The 15200-nt window shown below is 34.4% G+C and overlaps 1 pseudogene; it reads left to right on the top strand.

Annotated features, from left to right (window-relative positions):
• Positions 1 to 459: 459 nt before the first annotated feature.
• On the top strand, positions 460 to 1547 carry LOC110212443 (26S proteasome regulatory subunit 7 pseudogene; annotated as a pseudogene).
• The last annotated feature ends 13653 nt before the right edge of the window (positions 1548 to 15200 follow it).

Genomic DNA, 15200 nt, shown 5'->3' with positions numbered 1-15200 from the left:
GATAAAGTCTTACAGATTACACAATGGCATAATTGGCTGGTTTAGATTCTGGCTGAATAACCAAATCCAAAGTATTGTCCCAAATGTTTGATGTCATCTTGAAGGATGTTCTTCAGGGTAATGTACTAGACTCTGATATTTTACATTTTTAGCATTTCCTTGGGAAAAATATCCTAGAAGGCAAGGTAGCATACTTATCAAGTTTGCAGACAGCAATTATTTTGGAGGTATAGGTAACACAATACCCTAGTCAAAATACAAAAGATTTTGACAAACTAGAACAATGGATGGAACAAAATGTGGTGAGTTTTAATATTAACCAATCAACAAGCATTTTATTAAGTCACTATTATGTACCAGTCATTATCCTAGGTATTTGGGATATAAATACAAGTAATGGGGGGGGGGGAAGTTGCTGTGTAATTGCTCCTAGGAGCAGAAATAGCTATGAGTCTCAAAATGCCAGATTACCCAAGCACTGATCTGTGGAAAACCAAAAGGGAAGAGAATGATGATAAGCACATCTGAGCACTGGATAAGGGTCATACTGCCTTGTGGAAAACTTATGGCCTGAGCATTTATTCTAGACGGATCAAACAGGTAGAATGTGACATCCAGCAATTTCTTAAGAAAATCGATGAAGTGATTGACTTTAAAAAGTCAAACACTGGCCCGTCACCCAGCTCTTTGGAATTTGGCAGCAGATGAACAGACCCTTCAGAGTGAACAGCAACTACAAGTTTCAAGGTGCACAAAGATAATCAATGCTAATTCAGAGGACCCAAAATACATTATCAATCTGAAACAGTTTGCCAAGTTTGTAGTGGATCTCAGTGACCAGGTAGCACCTGCTGACATTGAAGAAGGAATGAGAGTTGATGTGGACAGAAATAAGTATCAAATTCATATTTCCCTGCTTCCCAAGATTGACCCAACAGTTGCCATGATGCAGGTAGAAGAAAATCTGATGTCACATACAGTGATGTTGGTGGTTGCAAAGAACAGATTGAGAAGCTAAGAGAAGTAGTTGAACCCCTTACTTCTTCATTTGGAGAGGTTTGTTAACCTTGGAATTGAATCCCCAGAAGGAGTGCTTCTTTTTGGTCCCCCAGGAACAGGAAAGGCTCTTTGTGCTTGCGCTATTGCTACCAGGAACAGATGCCTGCTTCATTAGAGTTATTAGATTTGAACTTGTGCAGAAATATGTTTGAGACAGGGCTTTAATTGTCCTTAAGCTCCTTGAAATGGCAGGAACCAAAAAGGCCTGCCTTATATTGTTTGATGAAATTAATGCTATTGGAGGTGCTCATCTTGATGATGGAGCTGGGTGCAATGAAACATGTTGGAACATATCGATCAACTGGATGGATTTGACCCTCAAGGTAATATTAAAGTACTGATGGCAACCAAACAGACCTGATACTTTGGATCCAGCATTGATGATGCCTGGGAGGCTGGATAGAAAGACTGAATTTAGCTTACTTGATCTGTTGTCTTCCCCACTAAAATATAAACTCTATGTGAGTAGGGATTATTTTATATTTTGAAATTGTGTCCCCCCAAACCTACCTTAGTGCATGGCCCAGATGTTTTATAATGCTTGTTGATTGATTGACTGACTGACATGATTTGAAAATGAAATCATTTCTTTGAACATCTCCCCATTTGCTTCATCATTTGAGGTTAAATTGCTAAACTTTCGTATTTTAAAAGTTCCCATCCCTGAGAAATCATATTGCTGAGCATTAGATCATGAGCTTTGAATCTGTTTACTCGATTTTCAGGTTTATTTTTCCATCCTGAGGCCCCAAATTACCTTTTACTTATCTCAAGGTTCTCTTCACATCCATACCTGTACTCAATTTTACTCCATCAGTCAAAATTGAGTTTACAGTGGAGATTCTCCAACACTATTTCCTGTTTATTATGAAAGATGGAAATGTCAATGAGAAAAATCAATAATTTATTAAATTCCCAACCTTCATCTTTTGGGTGGAGAAAAAAAAAATACCTTGCAAATGTCTTTCAATAATAATTAGACTCACCAATATTTCTATTAGACTTGTACCTTTTAATATTCTTATATTTTTCAATTATCTACCTACATTATATCTAGCTATATTTCTTAAACATTTTCTTATTCTAAATGATCTTTAAATTCCCCTTTATATTTTCATGAAAATGTTTCATGAAAATTTAAAAGGAAAAATAAAAGATTAGGAAGGACAAGCAAATTACAATAATTTCCTTCTGTGTCATTGCATGATTTTCATTAAGCTCATCTCATATTCTATTAGGTCCTAATTATATGAGCCAAGATTTATTTTTTTTTTTTGGCCCAGTGGTGTAAGAGTAATAAGGAGAAAAGAAAATTACAACCTCTAGAAAGCAAGGAATATTCTTATTTCAGTTTTTATTACATAAAACATCATGAATAGGTGGGTATTTAAATATTATTTTGGTATTGGGCTATGATGGTTTAGTTTTGAAAGCCACGCCATCTTAAATTTAACACAGACTAGTATGAGAAGAGATATTTTCAAACAGACAATTTAGAAGAAAAGTAATTCTACTACCTTATAAAGAGATAGCATTGAACTTGAAATTAGGAGCCCCTCATGCCCTGCCCATTTACAACTTATACACTATTTTGCTAATCACAACCTATCAGTTTTTTCACATGAAAAATGGAAATGAAAAATATTTGCCCTACCAACAAGAGTTGTTGTAGAGATTAAAAGAAAAAAAAATCCTATGTGAACTATTATAGTACTATTCAAATTTGATTACTATTATGATAATGATGGTGCTAATATAATAATAATAAAATTATATCCTCTCTGATGAAAGCCTGATCTTACCTGTCTTAGCAGAAGATATAACATATTTATTGCAAAAAAATGAACATACCAGTGACTGCTCCAAAAAAAGATCAATTACATGCTTATGTACATCTTACATAGTTACAGTTTTTATCATTAAACATTTACAAGATAATATGTAAAAAATATACATTTACAAGAAAAATAAACATTTATAAGAAAATATGTAAAGAGTAGGAAAAAAGACAAAAAATGCATACCCAAAAGTATTGTTGTTCATCCTTTGTTTTTCAAAGAGATCAATGACATCACACGCTGATATCTTGACTTGTGCATGAATTGCATTTAAGTGAGGCAGAGTTGCATAAAGTGGTCAAACTCACTTTCTCTTCTAAAGTCACTGAAGTCCAGCGGCAAGACAAAAGTCAACATCACTACCAATGGGTCAGAATGCAGTAGAAGACCTTGGCATCTTTGAAGTCTGACCAACTTCTAAGTACTCTATGGTGCCTATTTTAACTGCCTTCATGGCCTTTGGAACAAATTGTTCCCATCTGCCCATTCCACTGGGGACAGTCTTCACATGCTTGGGATAGACATCTCCCTAACTCACCAACATGTTTGAGGCCTATTGGTTACCCTTAAACTGGGTTAGCCCATCTGGTTTAACATGGTGTAGCTGCTATGCATACTATAGCTTCTTGGAGCCAAAGGTAAGAGTGTTTTTGTTTTTTTTTGCCTTCTCGGCAGTAAGACATGTAGGACTCCTTTGCGCTATAGAAAACTAAAAGGGCAAGTGGCCTGCATTCTACCATCTGATCAGTATATGTCCATGAACATAAGGGACTTTTGTCCCTTTCATTATTTATTCATTCCTGACTTCAACTGAATACATATTCTGAGATGTTAATGCTAAAACACCCTATTGTATTTTGGATATCCTCTGGTACTACCAGAACTATAAGCAGTGCCACTAACAACTAGCATTGGAGGTAAAGCCCACCAAAGCTGGTAGCAGTAAAGAAAGGAGTTAAGTACTGACCAAATACTAACCTGGAGATGAATGTGCCCAAGTAGCAACCTTGTAGGCACTGCAAGCCCTAAAGAGATTTCAGGTCAACACCAGGATGGTTTACCATAAAGTAATTAACCCTGATGAAATTTGGTATCTTTTACTGCTCTGGAAACCCAAGCAGCATAGGGTTGGGGGAAGGAATGGACTCCAAAATGATACCACCTAATGACAAAGAAGGCAACACTTGGAGCAAGATGCATGAAGAGAGAAGGATCAGCTATAGACTCTGAAGAAACACTGAAACCAGTAAGAAATGGACACAAGAGGAACTTCATGAGCCATCAGACTAGACAAAAGAAAAAAAAAGTACTTCCCATATTATGAGTCAGTTGATGCACCTCTGAAAAAATACTAAGTTTCACTGATATTCTCAGTCCATATAATGTGATGCTTTATATATAATACAATATGATATGATATGATATAACAATATAACACAATATATGATGTCATTATATATGATGTATAAACATGTAGATATGTAAGTAAACACATACATATATGTATACACAGAGGCAGCTAGGTGGCATAGTGAATAAAGCACCAGGTCTGGAGTCAAGAAGACTTATCTTTGGGAGTTCAAATCCAGCCTCAAACACTTAAGAAGCTGTGTGATCCTGGGCAAGTTAATTGACCACGTTCCTCAACTATAAAATGAGCTGGACAAAGAAATAGCAAACCACTCTAGTATATTTGCTAAGAAAAACCCCAAATAAGTTCATGAAGAGTCAGATACAACTGGAAAATGAAAACTTAATATACACACACATATATGACTGTATACACACCTATCTATTTCTATCTATATGGTTTTGGAAAATATACACACACATACATACACACACACACACACATACTTTTGGAACAAATAGATCTCATTTCCCAAAAATAATAAAGGCTGACAAGAGGTATATGCTACTACATTTGTCAAATGTAACTGAAAGTGATTTATTTCCAAATAGCCTCTAGCTAATATCCAAAAGTGGAATCAACAGATCTCTATGAGTAAAATCCACATGAACTCAAACAATAATATTTTAACAAGAAGGCAATTAGCAAAAGGATGCCATATTTGCTTATAGAAATTGAAGAGTTTATATAATGATTCAGGATCAGATCACTGTCATAAGAAATCAAAGAAAACTTGTCTTTAAAGAGCTTGAACCTATTTGGTCAGTACAAATCATATAACAAAATGGTTGAAGCTATGAAACATAACATATTGCAAGTTTCAAAAAAAAATTAGCACCTGCTTGATACCTAGAAATTCAAAATCAGGCAACTAAAATTATAAACCAGATATTAACAAGGGCATTCTTATTGGAGGCTGTATATTTTTTTTAAAGTAATACTATTACAAATATTCCAAATACTTTTTGGTAACTAAATGAACTCTACTGAGATTGAGGCATCATTGTGGGAGAACTGTTGTCCACAAATAATACACATCTATAAAATTTTAAATTATGATTTTCATAGATACTACCATACTGAAAACTCATCACCTCCAAACTAAAAGGAATGAAAAACTTTCAAAATAGAAACTTAGTTAAAAAATTGTGGCAACAAGATGAGGTGCATACTATGCCTTCTGTCCTAACGGCTAATAGAATTGTTCCAGCAATTCTTTTTTTTTTTTTTTTCCGGGTGAGGCAAAAGGGGTTAAGTGACTTGCCCAGAGTCACACAGCTAGTAAGTGTCAAATGTCTAGGCTGGATTTCAACTCAGGTCCTCCTGACTCCAAGATCAGAGCTCTATGTACTGTGACACCTAGCTGCCTCCCAGCAATACTTTCAATGTGTCTATAGAAGAGGAGTTTATATCCTAGTACTCTTAATCATTTACCAAAAAAAGTAATTTTTATTTGCTCAAACACTAATCCATAGAAAATCAAATATAAAATAATATTAACAGACTACTGACTTTTCTTTAGACCATATGTATTTGAAATCCTTAGCATTTAGAATAAAATTATCATCATCATTATCATCATCCTCCTCCAATATTTCAAGGATAGGTAATTTTGTCAATCATTGGATACAGGGATATCTGTAACTCATCAGATGCTCTTTGAGATGTTCTGTGACCAGTACGTACTGTATTTCTTTTCCTCATGGACCAGCCTACTGAAGTTTAAAGATGCTCATCACCAGAGTACTTATCATAAGCCGATGAGTTATTTTTCCACCTCTTAAACACCTTGATGCTAGCCTCCATCTGTGTAATTATAATACTTTTATCATGTCCATAATGCTTTAAGTTTTACACTTAGCATTTTCTTATTCTGAAACTGTGGTAACAAAAATATATTCAGAAAATATTAAAATACAGGTGATATTTCTGAATATTGACTTAGAAATTTCTATTGATTCATTCAAGTTCCTCTGCAAAATTATGCTTTCTCAATACTTTTTAAAAACATGTCTACTTGATGTCCTAAAGCATCACTTGACAACGTGTTCAATTCACATGTTTTCATGTCAATTGGCATTGCTTATGCGACAGCTAAGAAAACCATTATCCTACCATAGTACCATTCAACATTCAAGCTGAAAAGGACATCATCTTCACTACCACCCTTCATCTGTAGAGTCTTCAAATGTATTGCAAGTATTTTGAGTTTTAGATTAAATTTACTATTATTCTGGTCCTTTTTTTTTCTTTCCACTCTTACAAATTGAAGCACTTGTGAATAGTTTGTTTTCATTGCTACCATTTTATTTATGCCAATCATCCTTGCTATAATTTAATGATTAATTATTGATAATCAGCCACAACCATAATTTTTATATAGTACCATCACCTGCTATCTTGGTTGTAAAATGTCAAGTCCTTAACATTACTAGTCCTCACAAAGATCTGTTGAAAACAGTAAGGCATTGGTTTGTGTCATAATTAAGGGGAATACTTTAAAAATGCAAAGCCAAATGGAACTTGGCTAAAATCTAATTATTCAGATATTATATTTGCATCTTGTGGTAGGATACAAACTTTTGTGAATATGAAATAGCATTTCAAATTTTTCATTTCAGAGCTAAGAACAACAGTAATACAAATTCAATTTGGAAGAGTATACTTGTTTTTCAAAGAAAAATATTGCCATATCATTACTATGAGTAAGGGGGAAACTACAGACTAAGTCTTGAGGACCTGTTTCAAAAGAATAATTAAAATCTAAAAAAAATGCCAAACTACAGAAGAGAGTATTTTATCTTGATTGTCATAATAACTGAAATTATATTAAATATATGTCAAGGATATTTAAATTGGTTAGTGTCAGAATTATTCCAACCAGAACATATTACAACTCCTACATCACTGAGTGTACCTGAGGGTTGCTTTGTCTGAAAAAATGCATATATCCTTGTGACTTTTTGCCAAAGTGATTGTTTTCTAAAAACTTAACTAAGTTAGTACTAAAAAAAACAGACAAAGAACTCATCATCATTTCCCTACCAGCTTAATAAGACCTGACTTAGCCCATATTCCATTTGGCTTAGCTTCCAAGAACTCAGGGTCACCTCCAAGCTGTAATGAAACTCTCAAACTACTGTCATTTTTCAGAGGCTCAGCTGTCAACGTTTCCATTAATACAATTTTTTTGACAACAAATTTGACTATTGTAATTTTGTAAGGGTATTAAATATGTTAAGTACTTGTAGAGTTGGAATGGGACAACTATTGAATTGTCAAACAACTAAAAAGCTAGATTCTTTGAAGGTACCATGTCATACCATAAATTCTCCCCCAAGGAATGGGAGGATGTCCCAAAAAAGGAGATCTAGGAAGCACAAATTTGGAAAAGACATCAAATAAATCCAAACAAGATGAAGGTAGTTAAAAAGTAAATCAAGCCCTCAGTCAGGGTGTCAAAACAGGAAAATACATCCAAAGGCCAAGTTGAAAAATTAAGCTAGTGAGTGATGAAAATGTGCTTCAGCATGTGGTCTTTGATATTATTGTGATCATTTAGCATCACAGAATCTCATTCTTCACAGGTTGTCCTTATGTACAAATGTTACATACAAATTTGCCCAGCACCTCCACACAGATAAAACATTTTTATAGCTGAATGAACTAATAAAACATATACAAAATCCTCACTACATACAAAGCCCTATACTAAATGCTGGAGACACAAATAGAAAAGCAAGGCAGTCCAGCTGTCTAGGAGTTCACATTGTAGGGGTGAAGGGAGATGGGGGTCAAAGTGATTGGGCTGGTTTGACTCGTCTAACATCTCCTTTCTCCTCTCTCTACCTGATCCTTTAGGCAGATTGGCTTATCAGCCCTGAGTGTGGCAGTTGGTTGACATAGATATGTTAACTCTTCTGTATTTCACATATGCACATAAGGTTTGTCATTTAACAAGTAGTAAAATAGATTATGGTGAAGTCAAGTTCTCATTAAAGTAAGAAGAAAAGAATATGGATTACTAATGCTTTTTTTCTTGTTGTTGTTTTAGCAAGGCAATTGGGGTTAATTGACTTGCCCAGGGTCACATAGCTAGTAAGTGTCAAATGTCTGGTCTGGGACTGGATTTGAACTCAGGTCCTCTTAACTCCAGGGGCAGTGCTCTATCTACTACACCATCTAACTGCCTCCCCCCTTTATTATAATTGTAAACTGCAATTTTATTATCCACCCCTTAAGGCTGAAATGTTACATAAAGTTCCAGTTAGTAATACTTTCCAGCAGAATATGTGCTATGCCTCTATTTTTTTATTTTTGAAACAATTTAACTAATATTTAAAACTATTTAACTAATGATAGTAAAGGGATAGTACTAGATCATGGATTTCACTGATATAGAGAATTTTTTAGTGAGGAAATTCCTTCTACCAAGTAGGGCAATACCTTATCTCAACTTGTTATCTTACAGAACTGCCTAGGACACTGAGAGATAAGTGATTTGTCTAAGATTGCACAGCTAGTTTGTGTTAGATATAAGACTTGAACCTAGGGCTTCCTAGAGCCAAAGTTGGCTCATTCTTCACTATGCCATGATGTCTCACATAAGTACTAAAATATAGATGACCAAAAAGACAGAAAAATAAAATACGCATGTAAAAAGGAGAAGATATTGGGAATGCTACATTAGAAACAAGTCATTATTAGGGCAATTAAGCAAAATTATAAAAGTGGGTGCAATTAGTCATCAGTGTTCATCCATTTTCTTTTCTTTACTGATAGTACTAACATAGTCCATTAGAGAATTCTCCAGGTTCCATAATTGTATGCATTTTTACTCCCACTTCCTCCCCTCTGAATCAAAATTGTCATTCCCTCAGCAAGCTCATCTCAGTTAGACATTGAAAGCATCTGATTCAAACTAAGTTATAAATGAATAACTGACAGAGAATATATTCCAGGAAAGTGGAATACCATTGCGAAGATAGGGAAGCAGAAGTTGGAGTGCCATGTGTGAGAAAGAGCAGAGAGATCATTTTGACTATACTACAATGTGAGTGAAAGGCGATAATATATAGTACAGCTAGGCAATGAGAAGCAGTTAATGAAATATCTTCATTTCTATCAAGTAATTTTAAAATAATTTGGTTTACAGGCTCTTCACCACAATAGCCTCCCTTTTCTAGATATATTGCTATTTGTTTATATCCTTCCTAATATGTATCTCTCAGAATTCATCATTAATGCTCTGATGTAGTCTGTTCATTATAATAAGGTATTATGGGATAATGCCTTTCCTTATTCTAGACAGCATATCCTATTGATACAATTTCTAGTACTGACCTCTATGACTACCCCAGTGAGTTATCTCTCAAAAGAAGTTATTTTCTATTTGAATGCTGCTAAGTAATCTTGGTTCCTCAATTCCAGTTTTATTCCTTTATATATTTATATATTTACATATTAAAATAACTTTCTGGTCTACCATCATCAAAGAATCCATTCTGTATTTCCCTCTCCATCCCAAAATAATAATTTGCAACAATTCAGAAATATTTTCATTCTTGCTCCTCAAGGAAATGTCGAATATCAGAGATAAAAGGAAATTTAGGAGTAAATGAGTCTAAAGCCTTTATATTACAAATGAGCAGTCTGAAGGCTAGAGAAATAGAATTACTTATTCAATAATTGCACAATTCTTGTACTGTTTCTAATACACAATACTGTCTCTTTTTGACTAAAGACAAATGTGTATAAAAGAGATGACTAGGGTTAAAGTTGAGGTATAATCCGTGGCCCAGATAAGAGCATGACAATTTGAGTATTAAAAACATAATGTTGCCCTCATTCAAACTATTTTCCAACTATGTGAGCTCAACTTTCTATATTTGTATTCCTACTCATTAGAATAGTGCTTCACATATAGTAAACCTTGGTTGTTTCATATCACTGTGATGATGGTAGACCAGAAAGTCATTTATTCACTCATTTATTTATTTGTAGGTATTTTAATATTATTTAGAATCCATCTATATAAAAAGTTGTATGCTTTTTTTTTGCCATATACTTCTTTGGCAGTCTTGTAAAAGCTATGAACCACTTTTCAGTATAATAGTTTTAAATGAATAAAAGAAAATGCATAGGTTTTTCTTTTTTCTAAGTTCACTTCTCTCAGCTTAAGAAGTCCTGATCTATCTTCAGGTATTGCTCTGGGTACCATGAAAAACAAATTAAACTGAGCCACAATACAAACAATGATGTAACTGCTGTTACAATTTTCTTTCTTAAGTTCCTTATCACCCAAAAAATCATCACTGGTTGTTAATCAGCCTCACTTTATTTAATTACCCAGGTGTTTAGATAGCCAAGTCAGTCTGTTGTAGGGATTTTATTTGAAACCTTTCTAGTAGAGTAGAACTTCCCAGATCTTTCTTTCTGTTTGGCATATTCAAGAACCTAAGATCATCTCCCTGACATGCTGAGGCCTTAGAGGAGGACTTTCATAATCTTGGTCAAAAGTGTTGTGACAAACCTAAAATGCTTTTACACTATTGGCATTAATTATGAAAAAGGTGAATAATAATAACTGAAATTTGTGTAATGCTATAAAACTTACAAAGCACTTTCTTCACACAAACTCATGCCATGTTATTATAGTTATTTTATATACAAGGTAAACTGAGGCTCAGAAAACAAAAACAACAAAAACCTAATCAGAACAAACATGCCAACCCATACCTCCTGATTAAAATTCCAAGTTCTTTCCCCTTTATTTCACAGATTTAAGTAACTCTATAAGAAAATAATGTGTTTGGACTCTATGGTCATATTGACTGGATGGCAATGAACTGAAATATTACTTAAAAGGCCATTAGTTGGCACAGTGACTAGAGCTCTGGGCTTGGAATCAGGAAGACCTGAATTCATTTCCAACCTCAAATACTACCTTTGTCTCTGGGTAAGTCACTTAACCTCTGTCTGCCTTGATAATAAATCTAAAATGAGGATAATAATAGCACCTACCTCCTCCCAGCGTCGTTGTGAGGCAGGTAGTTGGTACAGTGTGGTTCTGGAGTCAAAAAGACCTGTGTTCAAATGTGGCCTTTGGTACTTACTATTTGTGTGAATCAGGGCAATTCACTTAACATGTTTGTCTCAGTTTTCTCATCTGCAAAATGGGGATAATAATAGCACCTACCTCCCAGAGATTTTGTGAGGCGCAAATGAGATAATAAGTGTAAAGCATTTAGTGCAGTGCCTGGTACATAGTAATATATAAATGTTAGGTATTATTATTATTATTAATTATATTTTAAAGCACTTAATACAGTGACTAGAATACAATAGGTGTTATTAATAAATGCTTTTCCATTTCCTTTCTAAAAGAAAAAAAAAGTCAGGTATTTTCCCATAGCTTGTCTATATAACCAAGTGGCACTCATTTTCTCAAGTATTTTTTTTATCAGGATGAACTTCACTGCACAAAACAAACTTAACTATTACTCTACAAAGCTAAAATCCATTCAAGCTAACATAGATGAGGTTGTTTAACTTATTTGAAGGACATTTTATCTCAGATAGACCGTGAAGTTCAATAGAGAGGTAGAAATATGATGATTTCCTATATTTATATTTGTTTACCCAGGATGACAGCCCAAGAAAAATTCACATTCATCTTAATTAATTCATTATTATACCTAAATGATAATTTACTAGTGATAAGTGATAAAACATTTCCTGCACCTGAGTTAGGAGTACCAATGATTCTAACTCCTCTTTCATCTACTATTCTACCTATAAACTTCTCCCCTCAACAGAAAACAAGGCAAACAAATAAACAAAAATTTAAGTAATCCTAGTGAGTGTGAGATAAAACTCAATAGTCCTACATATATTCCCTTCAGCCAGTTCTGTAAAATAAGAAACAAAACACCCATGTGTTAAAAGAGAGCTGCCAAATGATCTCCTTCCTTCTTTCCTCCCTCCCTCCCTTCTTTGCTTCCTTCTCTCTCTTTCTCTCTTTCTTTCTTTTCTTTCTTATGAGCAAAAAATAACCCAAAAAGTATCTGACCATAGAAAGTTACTATAGTGTAAGGGAATACCAAGACAAAAACTAAGAAGAGGAAAGCAATGTCAAAACACATATGGCAGGGGCAGCTAGGTGGTACAGTGGATATAGCACCAGCCCTGAAGTCAGGAGGACCCGTGTTCAAATCCCACCTCGGAGCAAACATTTGACACTAGCTGTGTGACCCTGGGCAAGTCACTTAAACCCAATTGCCTAAAAACAAACAAAAAAATTTAAAAAAACACATGGCAAAACCCCAAAGAAAAATTAGAAGTTGTCTCAAGCCCAGAAAGAATTTATGGAATGGCTCAAAAAGGAGCTTAAAATCATGTTAAGAGATGTAGAAAAAAATCTGGGAAAGGAAATGAGAATGGTGCAATAAAATCATGAAAAAAGGGTGAGCAGCTTGGAAAAAGAAAATAACTGGTTAAAAAGTAGAATTGGCCAAATGGAAAAGGAAGTACAAAATCTAACAGAGGAAAACAATTCCTTGAAAGCGAGAATTGGTCAAGTAGAATCTAATGACACTAAGAGCCATCAAAAATCAATCAAACAAATTCAAAAGAATGAAAAAAAATAGAAAATGTAAAGTATCTCATTGGAAAACCAACTGACCTGGAAAATAGATTTAGGAGAGAAATGTCAGAATCATTGGACTACCTGAAAGCCACAATCAAAAGGAGGACCTGGACAGCATCTTTCAAGAAATTATCATGGAAAATTATCAAGGAACTCTCAAGAGCTTATCAAGGCAAACTAATGTCCTCGAACCAGAGGGCAAAATAGACATTAAAGGAATCAGCAGATCGTGTCAAAAAAGAAATCCCAAAATAAAAACTCCTAGGAACAGTATAGTCAAATTACAGAACTATCAGATCAAGGAAAAAAAAATATTGCAAATGGCCTGAAAGAAACAATTCAAATATCGGGAAGCCACAATCAGTATTACACGGGACTTAGCAGCTGCAACATTAAAAGATTGGATGTCATGGAACATGATATTCTGGAAGTAAAGGATGTAGGATTACAACCAAGAATCATCTGCCCAATGAAATTAAGCATAACACTCTAAGGGAAAAATGGTTGTTCAATGAAATGAAAGGACTTCAAGCTTCCATGGGAGAAGAGCAGAATTGAACAACAACAACAACAACAAAAAAGATCTTCAATATCAAGCCACGAGAAAAGTCTAAAGTGGTTTAAAAAAGGAAGAGAAAACATAAAAGATTCAATGAAGCTGAACTGTTTACATCCATACATGAAAAGATAATACTTGTGATTCAGAAAAATTGCACTACTAATACTATAGCTAGAAGGATATACATAGAAAGAGGATATAGGTGTAAGGTGAATTGAAGGGAATGACACAAAAAAATAAAGAAATGAGAAAGAAGAGTATAATAGGTGAAAAAGGAAGGAAGAGGTAGAATGAGGTAAATTACTTCATATAAAGAGGTACCAAAAAACATATTACAGTGGGGGGAAGGATGGAAGGGTGGGCAATAGGTATTATTTGAACCTTGCTATCATCAGTATTGGCTCAAAGAGGGAATAATATATAGAATTCTATCTTACCCTACAGGAAAGTAGCAGGGTAAGAGATTAAGTAAAGGAAGGACAGGAGTACTGATGGAAGAGAGGGAAGATCAAGACAGGCAGTAGATAGAAGCAAAACACTGTTGAGGAAGGAAAGGGTAAAAAGAGAGAGAGGGCAAAAAGGAGGGAAAACAGGATGGAGGGAAATACACAATTTGTAATAATAACTGTGATGTGAATGGAATGAACTCTCCCATAAAATAGAAATGGACAGCAGAGTGGATCAAAAACCAGAATCTTACAATATGTTGCTTATCAGAAAAACACTTGAAGCAGAGAGACATAGACAGAACAAAGGTAAGGGGCTGGAGTAGAATCTATTATGCTTCAACTGAAGTCAGAAACAGACAAACAAAAAAAGCGGTGGTAGCATGCCTGATCTCAGACAAAGCAAAGGGAAAAACCAGAAATAATTAAAAGAGATAAGGAAGGAAACTACATCTTGCTAAAAGGTACTATAAACAATAAATTAACATCAATACTAAACATATGCACCAAGTGGTGTAGCATTCAAATCTTAAAAGAGAAGTTAAGTGAGTTACGGGTTCATGACCAAACAACAGATAAAGAACATTATGAAATGTAAAACAGGTAATTTTGATAATCTTAAACTTAAAAGCTTTTGCACAAACAAAACACATGCAACCAAGATTAGAAGGAAATCAGAAAGCTGGGAAACAAACAATCTTCACATCTAGTGTTTCTGATAAAGGCCTCATTTCTCAAACATGTAGAAAACTAAGTCAAATTCATAAGAATATTTCATTCCCCATATGATAAATGTTCAACAGATATGAACAGTCAGGTTTCAATGAAGAAATCATCAATATCTAGGCATATGAAGAAGAGCTCTAAATCACTTTTGATTAGAGAAATGAAAATTAAAACAACTCTGAGGTACCACATCACACCTATCAGATTGGCTAATGTGACTAAAAAAATTAAAAAAAAAGGAAAATTATGAATGTTGGAGAAGATGTGGAAAAATGAGACTGTTGGTGGAGATTTGAACTGATACAACCATTCTGGAGAGCAATTTGGAACTATGCCCAAAGGGCAACCAAGCTCTGCATACCTTTTGATCCAGCAATACCATTATTAAGTTTATATCCTAAAGAGATCACAAAAAAGGGAAAAGGACCTACATGAACAAAAATATTTATAGCAGCTTTTTTTTGTGGTGGCAAAATATTGTAAACTGAGGGCATTCCCATCAATTAAGCAATGG

This window comes from Phascolarctos cinereus, unplaced genomic scaffold (genome assembly GCF_003287225.1).
Source record: "Phascolarctos cinereus isolate Bilbo 61053 unplaced genomic scaffold, phaCin_HiC Scaffold_7;HRSCAF=346, whole genome shotgun sequence".
In the NCBI taxonomy this organism is placed as follows: domain Eukaryota; kingdom Metazoa; phylum Chordata; class Mammalia; order Diprotodontia; family Phascolarctidae; genus Phascolarctos; species Phascolarctos cinereus.
Note: the sequence above shows the minus strand (reverse complement) of the source record. Positions and strands in the feature narration are given on the sequence as shown.